Below are 12042 nucleotides of genomic sequence, written 5' to 3'. Positions count from 1 at the left end.
AATCCACCTCTTCTTTTTTAACCAAGCAGAAGGGGATCATTCTTTTAATAGGAGGCAAATAATTGTCGTTTTCCAATCTGTAGGTTTTGAGCCTCTCAGACCGCTTCTGTTCAAGACTGTAGTTGTGAATAATCTATTTTTAATTGTCCAGCAAAAATATGATCTTCGCTACAGGCTTTGTCATTTTTTAGTTTCATTATTACTTGGTGTATTTCTTTCAGTAGTTGGGGATGACTTCTACATCAACTGCATCTGGTGCTTCAAATCTAAAATAGGACACCGAATAATTGCATCTGAGTGGTTGTGAAATTATGCTTTCCATGTTAGGGGCTTTGGCAACGGCCTTGCCGCAGTGGATACACCGGTTCCCGTGAGATCACCGAAGTTAAGCGCTGTCAGGCGTGGTCGGCACTTCGAAGGGTGACCATCCAGGCCACCATGCGCTGTTGCCATTTTTCGGCGTGCACTCAGCCTCATGATACCAACTGAGGAGCTACTCGACCGAATAGTAGGGGCTTCGGTCAAGAATTCTATAATAACGACCGGGAGAGCGGTGTGATGACCCCACGCCCCTCCCATCCGCATCCTCCTCTGAGGATGACACGGCGGTCGGATGGACCCGATGGGCCACTTGTGGCCTGTAGACGGAGAGGTTTTTTATGTTAGGGACTTTGCGTCTTACGTTAATCCCGTTCTATAATAAACAAATGGTTGTGGTAACTGATCTTCTACAGGCACCTAAACGATAAAGGCGAATACTACACTGAGGTGACAAAAGACATGAGATACCTCCCAGTATCGTGTCGGACCTCCTGCTGCCCGGCGTAATGCAGCCACTCGATGTGGCATGAACTCAACAATTCGCTGGAAGTCCCCTGCAGAAATATTTTAGTCATGCTGCCTCTATAGCTCTCCCTAATTGCGAAAGTGTTGGTGGTGCTGGATTTTATGTACGAACTAACTATCTCGATTATGTCCCATAAATGTTCGATGAGATTCATGTCTGCCATTCTGGATGGCCAAATCCTTCACTGTCCGGGATGTTCTTCAAACCAATCGCGAACAGTTGTGGCCTGGTGACATGGCACATTTTCATCCATAAAAATTCCATCGTTGTTTGGGAACATGAAGACTATAAATGGCTGAAAACTGTCTCCAAGTCGCCGAACATAATCATTTCCAGTCAATGGTCGGTTCATTTGGACCATGGGTCCGAGCTTATTCCACGTAAACATAGCCGCACCATTATGGAGATGCCACCAGATTGCACAGTGCCTTGTTGACAACTTGGGTCCGTGTCTACGTGGGGTCTGCGCTACGCTCGAACCCTACTACCAGCTCATACCAACTGAAATTGTGACTCCTCTGACCAGGTTAAGGTTTTCCAGTTGTCTAGGGTCCAACAGATATGGTCACGAGCACAGAAGATGTGCTGCAGGCGATGTCGTGCTGTTAGCAGAGGCACTCGCGTCGTTCATCTGCTGCCATACCCATTAACGCCGAATTTAACCACACTGTTCTAACGGATACGTTCGTCGTACGTCCCACACCAATTTCTGCAGTAATTTCACGCAGAGGTGCTTGTCTGTTAGCACTGACAACTCTACACAGACGGTGTTGCTCTCGGTCGTTAAGTGAAGGCCGTCGGCCAACGCATTGTTCGTAGTGAGAGGTAGTGGCTGAAAATTGGTATTTTCGGCCGGTTCTTCAAGCTGTGGATCTCAGAACATTAATTCCCTTACTGTTTACGAAATGGAAAGTCCTATGTGTCTAGCTCCAACTACTACTCCACTTGAAACTCCGTTCATTGCCGTCGTGCCGCCATAACCATGTCGGAAACCTTTTCACATGAATGATATGAGTACAAATGACAGAGTGACTGATGACCTAAGATGTTAAGTCCCATAGTGCTTAGAGCCATTTTGAACAAATGACAGCCCCACCAATGCACTGCCCTTTTATACCTTGTGTACGTGATAACGCCATCATCTGCATATCAGCGTATCGCTATCCCATGACTTTGGTCACCTCGGTGTATTTGGGCGCTAATACAACAGCAACCAGACGACACCCGCAAGTGGCTGCTTCTATTCAGCAACGGCGACGAAAAATAGAAAATACGAGCAAAGAGAGAGAATGACTGCTTATGATACCGCATTCAGCTGCTCGTTCCGTCCCTGTGCTACAGAGCTGGTGATTACGGCAGTAAGCCTGAGGCGCGCGCCGCGTTATGTCAGCTTAGTTCCGCGCATGCGCCGCTGCAGCGGCAGTGACCTAGCGGGAAACTCGCCGCAGCAGCCACAATTGCGGTAATCTTCCGTTCCAGTCATCGTCCGCTGGAAAACACGCCGTGCACAAGAAGCAGCCGCTTTTTCTGCTGCTCTGCTCTTCCCTCGTGATTCACAAATGGATTACCAGAAAGAGAGACCTGAGTAGTTATTACACCTAAGAACGTACATAAGTGGAACTATGAAGAAGCGATGGAAATTTCTCTTGATGCCATTAAAAGCTTTTCGTTTAAGGTAAAAACAACGCATTTTATCTAGATGCAGTCCAGTTTTAGGTCAATGAATTTTAACCATCATTTAGATTGAGAGAATTTCGTTCAAAATGGTTCAAATGGCTCTAAGCCATATGAGACATAACATCTGAGGTCATCAGTCCCCTAGACTTAGAACTAATTAAACCTAACTAACCTAAGGACATCACACACATCCATGCCCGAGGCAGGATTCGAACCTGCGACCGTAGCAGCAGCGCGGTTCTGGAGTGTAGCGTCTAGAACCGTTCGGTCACAGCGGCCGGCGTGAGAGAATTTCCTGTCTACGAAGGACGATTCTGGAAGATCTGCTAATATATCTCTACTTATGCCATAATCTCTTCATAGAGCTCGAAACTTTTTTGTAACTTCGAAATGTTTTTGCTTTCCCAATGCTTTAGTACCTCCAAGCGAAGTTGTATTATCCTGTAGAAAAACTCTTCTGGCATTTTTGCTCCTGTTAACTCAGAAATTTTGTGTAACATGTAGCAGCTATTTTTTTTCATTCTTGAGCAGGTAGTCAACAACAAGAATCCTTTTTGCTTACAGGAATACACCAGTTGTATCTTCTCCGCATGATGAAATGGAATTCGCATTTATTGGTGCACGGCCAGCGACCTCCACTCCACACTTGGATTGCTGTTTCGCTACGACCACTATAAGTGGTGTACTCACATTTCGTCCATAGCAACAAGTCAGCATACAAAACCCAATGGATTGTTTTTAACGGTAGAAAAATTCCTTTTCGTGTGTGATTGTGACAATAGTCAACAAATGCGGCACTCATCTTGCACAAAGTTTTCTCATGCTAATCATTCATTTGTAATGTACCATAGTCTTCCTTCTGACACGCCAGTAAGATAATTTATTTCGAAATGAAACGGTACTGTATTTCGTCACGTGTCATTAACACATACAGGTGACTGTATTTTGGAAACTTCAAAGAGGCATGACAGGGCGAGGTGGTGCAGTGATTGGCACACTGGACTAGCATTCTGGAAAACGCGGTTCAAATCCCCGTCCACCCATCCAGATTTAGGTTTTCCGTTATTTCTGTAAATCGCCCCAGGCAAATGTCGGGACTGTTCTTTTGTAAAAGGCACAGCCGGTTTCCTTCCCCATTCTTTCGTAATCCGAGCTTGTGCTTCGTCTCTAAGGACCCCGCTGTCGACAGTGTCACAGTTAGGTAAGGTAAATTTTTCACTTTCCTTTGCCGTCCCTTGGCATCATCTGCAAATAATCTGTGATGACGGCTCAGATTATCTCCTAAATTTTGTGTGTAAATAAGGAACAACAGGGGGCCTATAACACTACCTTGGGGAAGGCCGGAAATCAGTATTGTTTTAGTCGATGACTTTCCATCAATTACTACGAGCTGTGACCTCTCTGACAAGGAAGTCACGAATCTAGTCGCATAACCGAGACGGTATTCTATAAGCACGCAATTTGATTACAAGCCACTTGTGATGTACGGTGCCAAAAGCCTTCTGGGAATCGAGAAATATGGAATCAATTTATCTTTTGTCGGTATCATTCTTGTGAGTAAACAGCTAGTTGTGTTTCACAGACAAAATATTTTCTAAATCCGTATTGAGTATGCCTCAATAAACTGTTCTCTTCGAGGTAATTCATAATGTCCCAACACAATATATGATCCAAAATTCTGGTGCATATCGATGTTAATGACATGGGCTTGCAATTTAATGGATTACTCCTATTGCCTTTCTTGAATACTGGTGACCTGTCCAACTTCTCAGTCTTTGAGTCCGGATCTTTCATCGGGCCAGCTGTTGTATATGAATGTTAAGTATTGAGCTACTGCATCAGAATCCTCTGCTAGAAACGCAATTGGTATTCGGTTTCGAACGGAAGACTTGCATTTACTAAGTGATTTAAGTTGCTTCACTACTCCGGGGCTATCTACTTCTGAGTTACTCATGTTGGCAGTTGTTCTTGATTCGAATTCTGGAATATTTTGGAATATCCATATTCAAACTAGATTCTAAATCCCTGCCGGCCGCGGTGGCCGAGCGGTTCTAGGCGCTTCAGTCCGGAACCGCGCCTGCTACGGTCGCAGGTTCGAATCCTGCCTCGGCCATGGTTGTGTGTGATGTTCTTAGGTTAGTTGGGTTTAAGTAGTTCTAAGTTCTAGGGGACTGATGACCTCAGATGTTAAGTCCCGTAGTGCTCAGAGCCATTTGAACCATTTCTAAATCTCTGTTGGCAAGAATTCAGTCAGGCATTTTGACATTATTATTTTACGTATCATGTAAAGCAATCTATTTTTTGTACTTAGTATGGATTTTTATGTTGTACGTTCACTGTACACGCAATTGCACAACAAAAGTAGTAGTTTTTCTAACAGAGCAAGTTATTTAGGCAATCTGTTGCCCATGTAACGGTTTTTCCAAACTTACTTTCTGATCGTCAATCACGTTCTTATGCAAGACCACGTTCTGCAGTAGGCCTCATTTTGATCCCATGTCCTAATTAACTGTACCATCACATACAAATTATATGAAAAATCTGCAGTGTTATGAGTATTGTTAAATATTGTTTTCAGAATTTTCAGTAAGTAACCATACAGGAGAGAGATGATGAAGGCAGCAACACGGATGGCACACGCTACAGAACGACTCTCACCACAGTCTGATGTGAAAGCTCGTTTTGTATTCAGAGATAATTGTTTGTCTGCTTAAGTAATGGTCAAGGTTAACTGTTATCACCACACAAACTTTAGTCAGTCGGCAAATTGCATAGGCTTGTCGGAAAAACGGGTGCAAACAACTTAAAAATTGTACTAATCTTGGTTGAGCTGAAAGCCAACTGTTGTGGGTAGTGGTATAGCAAGCAGAACATGGGATCACAATATGCCCTGCTGCAGACCGTGATGTCACACAAGTACATGATTGAGGCGAAAACAAAGGAAGCTACGAAAAACAGTTATTTGGACAAAGATTTGTCAACAAATTGCTGCATTAGAAAATCCACCCCATTTACAGAGCGAACAGACGTAGGGCGATTGTCACTCATCAACATATAAATCCGAACTAACTACAAAAAATAATTCAGAGTCGGATTGAATTGTTACCAAATGGGTGGGGGAAGAGGTTCTAGTATTGGCATGGATGCTGATGACAGAATACATAGATATTCTGGACTCAAACTTTCACGAAAATTAAATTGCGGTTTCAATCAAGATGTCAAAGAAAAGTTAAAAGTTTACTGTACGTAACCGTGATATTGAAGAAATATGTTCGTCCTAAATGTATGCAGACGATTCTAAATGCAATGGCTGGCCGTAGTGGCCTAGCGGTTCTAGGCGCTACAGTCTGGAGCCGCGCGACTGCTGCGGTCGCAGGTTCGAATCCTGCCTCGGGCATGGATGTGTGTGATGTCCTTAGGTTAGTTAGGTTTAAGTAGTTCTAAGTTCTTGGGGACTGATGACCTCAGAAGTTAAGTCCCATAGTGCTCAGAGCCATTTGAACCATCTAAATACAATGCGTCACTTAATCTAAAAGGAAGTAGAGATCTCACCAACAACAATTCACGCGCACAGTACGACGACGTCTGGAACACCACGGACTGTTACCACGTTGGACATTGTTGTGGCTTCCTTTGAGATGGCAGCAGACAGAGGCACGCTAGCAATGTTTCGTCCAACACAGGAGTGGCAGCATGTCGGCTGTTCAGCTGTGTCCTTGATCTTGATATAGCAGCACGATGGACGTACCCGTGTGTGGAGGCTCCGGTGAGAACTAACATTGTTAGATTTCATTCGTCACCCTTATGCCGGTGCGGCACTTAGCGTGATGGTATGCCGGTAATTTGGACAGAAAGGGTTTCGTTTCTGCTGCGTTAAGATCGGTGACTGTACTCTATCTTCAGGGCCTCCGTGAATTTACCTTTCATCAAGATACCACAAGATATCATGTTGAAAGTGCTGTCCTGACCCATCCAGATACAGACGGTTTTCTACTATTGGACTGGCCAGTAAGTTCTCCAGACCTCTCAGTCTATTAAAACAGGTGCTCATGGGTTGCTGAGAGACTAACACATTACTACCCACCAGCCACTACGATGGATGAACTCTGGAACAGCACTGAAGCAGTGTGGAGCGACGTACCCATATCTACCATCCGAGCTCACCTTGACTTAATGTCCAATCGGGTTAGAGCGTTATGGCTGCCAGAGATGGCAGCTCTGTGTACTAAATTTCTTACCCTGTACACTTCCAGATCACCTACAAATTTAATCACGTATTATTCCTACTATGCCAACGGCCGTGCGTCAGTGGTAACACTGGTTCCTGTCAGACCCACGAAGCTAAGCGCTGTCGAGTCTGGCTAGCACTTGGCTGAGAGACCGTCCACATCAGCCGAGTGCTGTTGGCAGGCGGGGTGCACTCAGGCCAGTTGAGAAGCTACTTGACTGAGAAATAGCGATTCCGGTCTGAAAAGCGGACAACGGTTGGGAGATGGTTGTACTGACCGCAAGTCCCTCCGTATCCGCATCCAGTGACACCTATGGATGAGGATGACACGGTGGTCGGTCGGTAACGTTGGGCTTTCCGAGGCCTGTTCGGACGAGTTTGAGTCGAGTATTATTCCTATTTTACTGTATATGTACAATAAGTAACATTTCCGTATTTGCTTTCTTTCCTGCTACTGTAATTTTAGAGACTACTAACTGATGTAGAGCTCAGTACCTTAGCGTAAACTGCGAATGCTCATATGAACCAAAGATTGGGGGAATCTTTGAGAAGTATAGTGCAACTGAAGGTGAGACGTCGTACAAGAATCTTACCTGACTTATGCATTAGTACCAGTCCAGTGGTTGGGATCCTCAGCAGCTCCGATTTAAGCAGAAGTAAGTCCTTGTAACCAGCCGGTTCAGTCGGTAAGAGAATTTTACAGTAGTGCTGGGCGACAATACGTAGGAAACAGTAGTAGGAATACGAGCATACTTCCACGAATTGCTATCGAAAGTGTTTGTGAAAGCAATATTCTTGACTCGCTGTGGAACACATTAACTGCCTTTATCGTATTTCCTGAGAGACTACAATACGTTTATGACAAGAGCGTAAGGTGTATAGGGAGGCGTGCGACAGAGTCGTCCCATTCGCGAGTGAAGCAAGAAGTACCATTTAACATGTGTTATACAATAGCTTTAGGTGTATTTATGCACCTATAAAATCAGAATTAAAGGATAGAAAAAAACATTACTCTCCTTTACACGAGCTTCACACGATATCGTTAGACAATCAGCGTGTAAACTACTGGACGGAAGTAAGCTCTTTAGTGGGAACGACGATAAATCTGTTTTAAACACTTATAAAGTGTCATGACAATAACAGAAACTCACCACGAATAACGGAAGTACCTTAACGTAAGAAATCAATGGATTATTGTATTTCAAAACTTCTGTTACGTTTCAGAGGTTAGGAACTAATAGGAGTTCTAGCAAAAGTTAGTCGAGCTTCCAGCCAGGGAAAATATTACATTCGTTGACCTGCAGAAATCTTGTATTAAAGTTGACATGTACGGCTTTCCATTATTCAGTACGAATGTGTATTTACCGCTACAGACAACGGATAATAAGGTTTGTTGTATTTCCCGCCTTAGCCTAATGACGGTTCAGATGGCTCTGAGCACTATGGCACTCAACATCTGAGGTCATCATTCCCCCAGAACTTAGAACTACTTAAACACAACTAACTTACTACATCACACACATCCATGCCCGAGCAGGATTCGAACCTGCGACCGTAGCAATCGCGCGGTTCCGGATTGAAGCGCCTAGAACCGCTCGGCCACCGCACCTAATGACGCAGAGACAAAGGTTAGGTCTGGGAAGTACAACTTATTCCAACAAGCAGGCCCACATTTCATCAAACTGCCTTATAACATCATAGGAATAGTTAATGCCGAAATCAGCAATTCTACAATTACTATATTGCCTGTTCTCCTGCTCTTATACCATTTCTATGAATGAGAATTCAAATGGCACGTGTTTTACAATATTCAATTTTCGTGAAAATCGACAGCTTGTAAAGCGAAAGTGAAATACTGGAGTATATTAACAGTTCACTTTTCAAATAAAATTATGAAATTACGAAATTATTCGACCAGGTATTAACAAACAAATCCATTATATCAATTTTCTTTTCTTCTGATATCACCGAGCGATTTGAAAATGTAGAAAACATCATCCGAGAGAACATGGGATGAACTGTCATCGCACTTATAGTGTGGCTTACCCTGGAACACTATACTTCAGAATTGCTTATCATTTCACTCACGTCTTCATTTCATATCCTTCATGAGATAGAAAACAGGAAATTACACTTGATAATGGATCCACGTCGATCGTCCCAGAGGGATCATCTGTCGCTAACTAATTCTGAAACATCTTACATATTTTTGTGGACAGCGAATATTATTATACAAATTTTTTTTACTCATCTTGGTTGGTACGCAAGTTTACATCACGTTAAAGTGAGCTACTGTAGTACGTGTGACGTAACTGCAACATAAAGGTTCAGCAAATCATCTATATCGCTGAATTTTCTGTTTCATAACACATATAATGGACTTGCCGTAACTGAGATCACACAGTACTAAAGTCTAACACGTCTATCACTTATGGATCGAAGATTTGTTATTTGTGGCGCATTACATGAGAAGCGAAAGTGCTGCAATACGTGATGTGCGATCGTAAATTTCCTCTGCGAGCGATCTTGCAGGAGTATGTCATCATTGCATGTGATTGGAGCGTTTAGACGGCGCAACCCTTTATCATAATTAGCAGGTGTTCTGACGTATTAATGGTAGTTCAGGCTCGTATCCTCCGGATAAACGATAAGCAACGCCCATTCTCATCTCTGATTCTAGACGTAGTAATTATAGGATCTTACCTACCGACATACTGCTGCGTCTGAACACATTACTCACATTTAAGCCGACATACCATCACTGGAGGTAAAACAACTGTTAAAGATAATCTCTCTCTAACAATGAATGCCCTCGCTGGTCATAATTCAACACCCAAGCGGTGATTTATCGGCTGATATACAACAACGAAGAGTAGTATGAGTCTCAATGAAAACTATATAAGTAACCTGTAGTTTTTATTTACGATAGCCATCGCTTTATAACTGAAGAATGACCAAGAATATGTTTTCTCTAAGACATTAACACTGCGAAACACTGTCCAGTTAACAAGAAAGTGAAAGTTTTCTTACAATCGAAATCTCTATCACCTGACCAGATTCTTCCTAATTTTCGTGATACCCTCAACTTAAAACTAACGATTTGATATTTTTTAACGTAAAGCAATTGCTGGATCAGCTTCATTTAGCTATATCTGGGAAAATACCACAGTCTACACTAAGGTCCCCGACCACTGCCAGGTATATCCCCTGCCTGCACATTCTGGGCTCTTTAGAGTATTTACAAGATGTAAAACGTTTGTTACGGAAAACTAATGTTTAATTTGAATAAACAGTTATGGACGTCCATACGACGATTATTGTCTGTAAATATCTCCGTTACAACGACCTTGTGCCATGGACACCATTTTCATCCCATTTCCAGTCTGAAGCAATTGTATACATCCTTGGCTTTCAGTGTACCTACGTATTTATATAACATAATTATGAACTTAAGGAACCGCGCGGGGTTAGCCGAGCGGTCTGGGGCGCTGCAGTCATGGACCGTGCGGCTGGTCCCGGCGGAGGTTCGAGTCCTCCCTCGGGCATAGGTGTGTGTGTTTGTCTTTAGGTTAATTTAGGTTAAGTAGTGTGTAAGCTTAAGGACTGATGACCTTCGCAGTTAAGTCCCATAAGATTTCACAACCATTTGAACATTTTTTTGAACTTCAGCAGTCATGTAATTTACTGGCTGTTATGCATGAGAGCGCTGTCATTTGCAGATTTTATTCTGCTACAATATTTCACTCATTATCAGTTAGTGTTGGCTGTTTATTATCTGTAACAAAAAAACATTTCGGATACAGCACAGAGTGTTAAAATACAAAAACTTGATGTACGTTTCAGACAGTCATAAAGTGCTTAGTAAAACGTATGCCCACTTTTACTGATTCACTCACTCATGTGCCTGGCAGAGAAATGTATACATCGCATGATTCATAAGAGAAACTACTAAAATATGCGTTTTACATATCGGTATTTAACGCCCGACTCACTCAACATCCTGATGCGAATAAAAATCCAAGTATGTGTAAACAAGAAGTCACAATATCCCGCACCAAAAGACCAAAATATAAGAGCGATACTAGGAAAGAGACTACCAGAATTCAGTACGTGCTTCTTAACATAGTTATTATTACATAGTGATGTACAATAATAAAAATCACCTCATGTTGAACAAATTGTTCTCCTCTTGTATTTTAGAAACTTGTAATGCGCGTTTGAACAAAAAATGTGTTTGAAATTGCAAAAACCTTTTTTATTGGCAAAATGCATAACGTACCAAAAAGACCAGCCTATAGTTACATTGTCGAACTCCACTGAGAGAGACTTTTAAAGAATCTATTCCGTTTTCAAATTGATCCATAGAACTTTGTTAATCTGTCTGGTTTACTTGACATTGCAAGGTATTTAACAGCATACGAAACTGACTCAATCTGTGTTTTTCGTTACCAGTAAACAGCGCGTCCAAAAGTTGAAATGTTGCGTTATATGTCACTGTTATGTTTTGTGAAAATGTGGACTAAAGTGTATGTCAGTTTGTTTAATGTACGTACATATTCTAGCTAAAGACAGAAATCTTCACATATCTCACATAGACTATGTGATCAAAAGTATCCGGACACCACCAAAATCATACGTTTTTCGTATTAGGTGCATTGTGCTGCCACCTACTGCCAGGCACTCCCTGTCAGCAATCTCAGTGGTCATTAGACATCGTGAGAGAGCAGAATGTGGCGCTCCGCGGGACTAACGCACTTCGAACGTGGTCAGGTGATGGGGTATCACTTGTGTCATACGTATACACGCGAGATTTCCACACTCCTAAACATCCCTAGGTACACTGTTTCCGATGTGATAGTGAATTGGTAACGTGAGCGGACACATAAAGCACAAAAGTGTACAGACCGACCTTGTCTGTTAACTGACAGAGACCGCCGACGGTTGAAGAGGGTAGTAATGTGTAATAGACAGACATCTATCCAGACCATCACACAGGAATTCCAAACTGCATCAGGATCCACTGCAAGTACTATGACAGTTAGGCGGGAGGTGAGAAAACTTAGATATCATGGTCGAGCGGCTGCTCGTAAGCCACACATCACGCCGGTAAATGCTAAACAACGCCTCGCTTGGTGTAAGCAGCGTAAACATTGGACGATGGAACAGTGGAAAAACGTTGTTTGGAGTGACGAATCACGGTACACAATGTGGCCATCCGATGGTAGGGTGTGGGTATGGCTAATGCCGGGTGAGCGTCATCTGCCAGTGGGTGTACTGCCAGCAGTAAAAT

General features: G+C 42.9%; 1 pseudogene; it reads left to right on the top strand.

Annotated features, from left to right (window-relative positions):
* The first annotated feature begins 334 nt into the window (after positions 1-334).
* LOC126471701 (5S ribosomal RNA) lies at positions 335-452 on the top strand (annotated as a pseudogene).
* Positions 453-12042: the final 11590 nt, after the last annotated feature.

This window comes from Schistocerca serialis, chromosome 3, assembly GCF_023864345.2.
Source record: "Schistocerca serialis cubense isolate TAMUIC-IGC-003099 chromosome 3, iqSchSeri2.2, whole genome shotgun sequence".
Lineage (NCBI taxonomy): Eukaryota > Metazoa > Arthropoda > Insecta > Orthoptera > Acrididae > Schistocerca > Schistocerca serialis.
The sequence above is the reverse complement of the archived record's forward strand: the minus strand, read 5'-3'. Positions and strand labels throughout refer to the sequence as shown.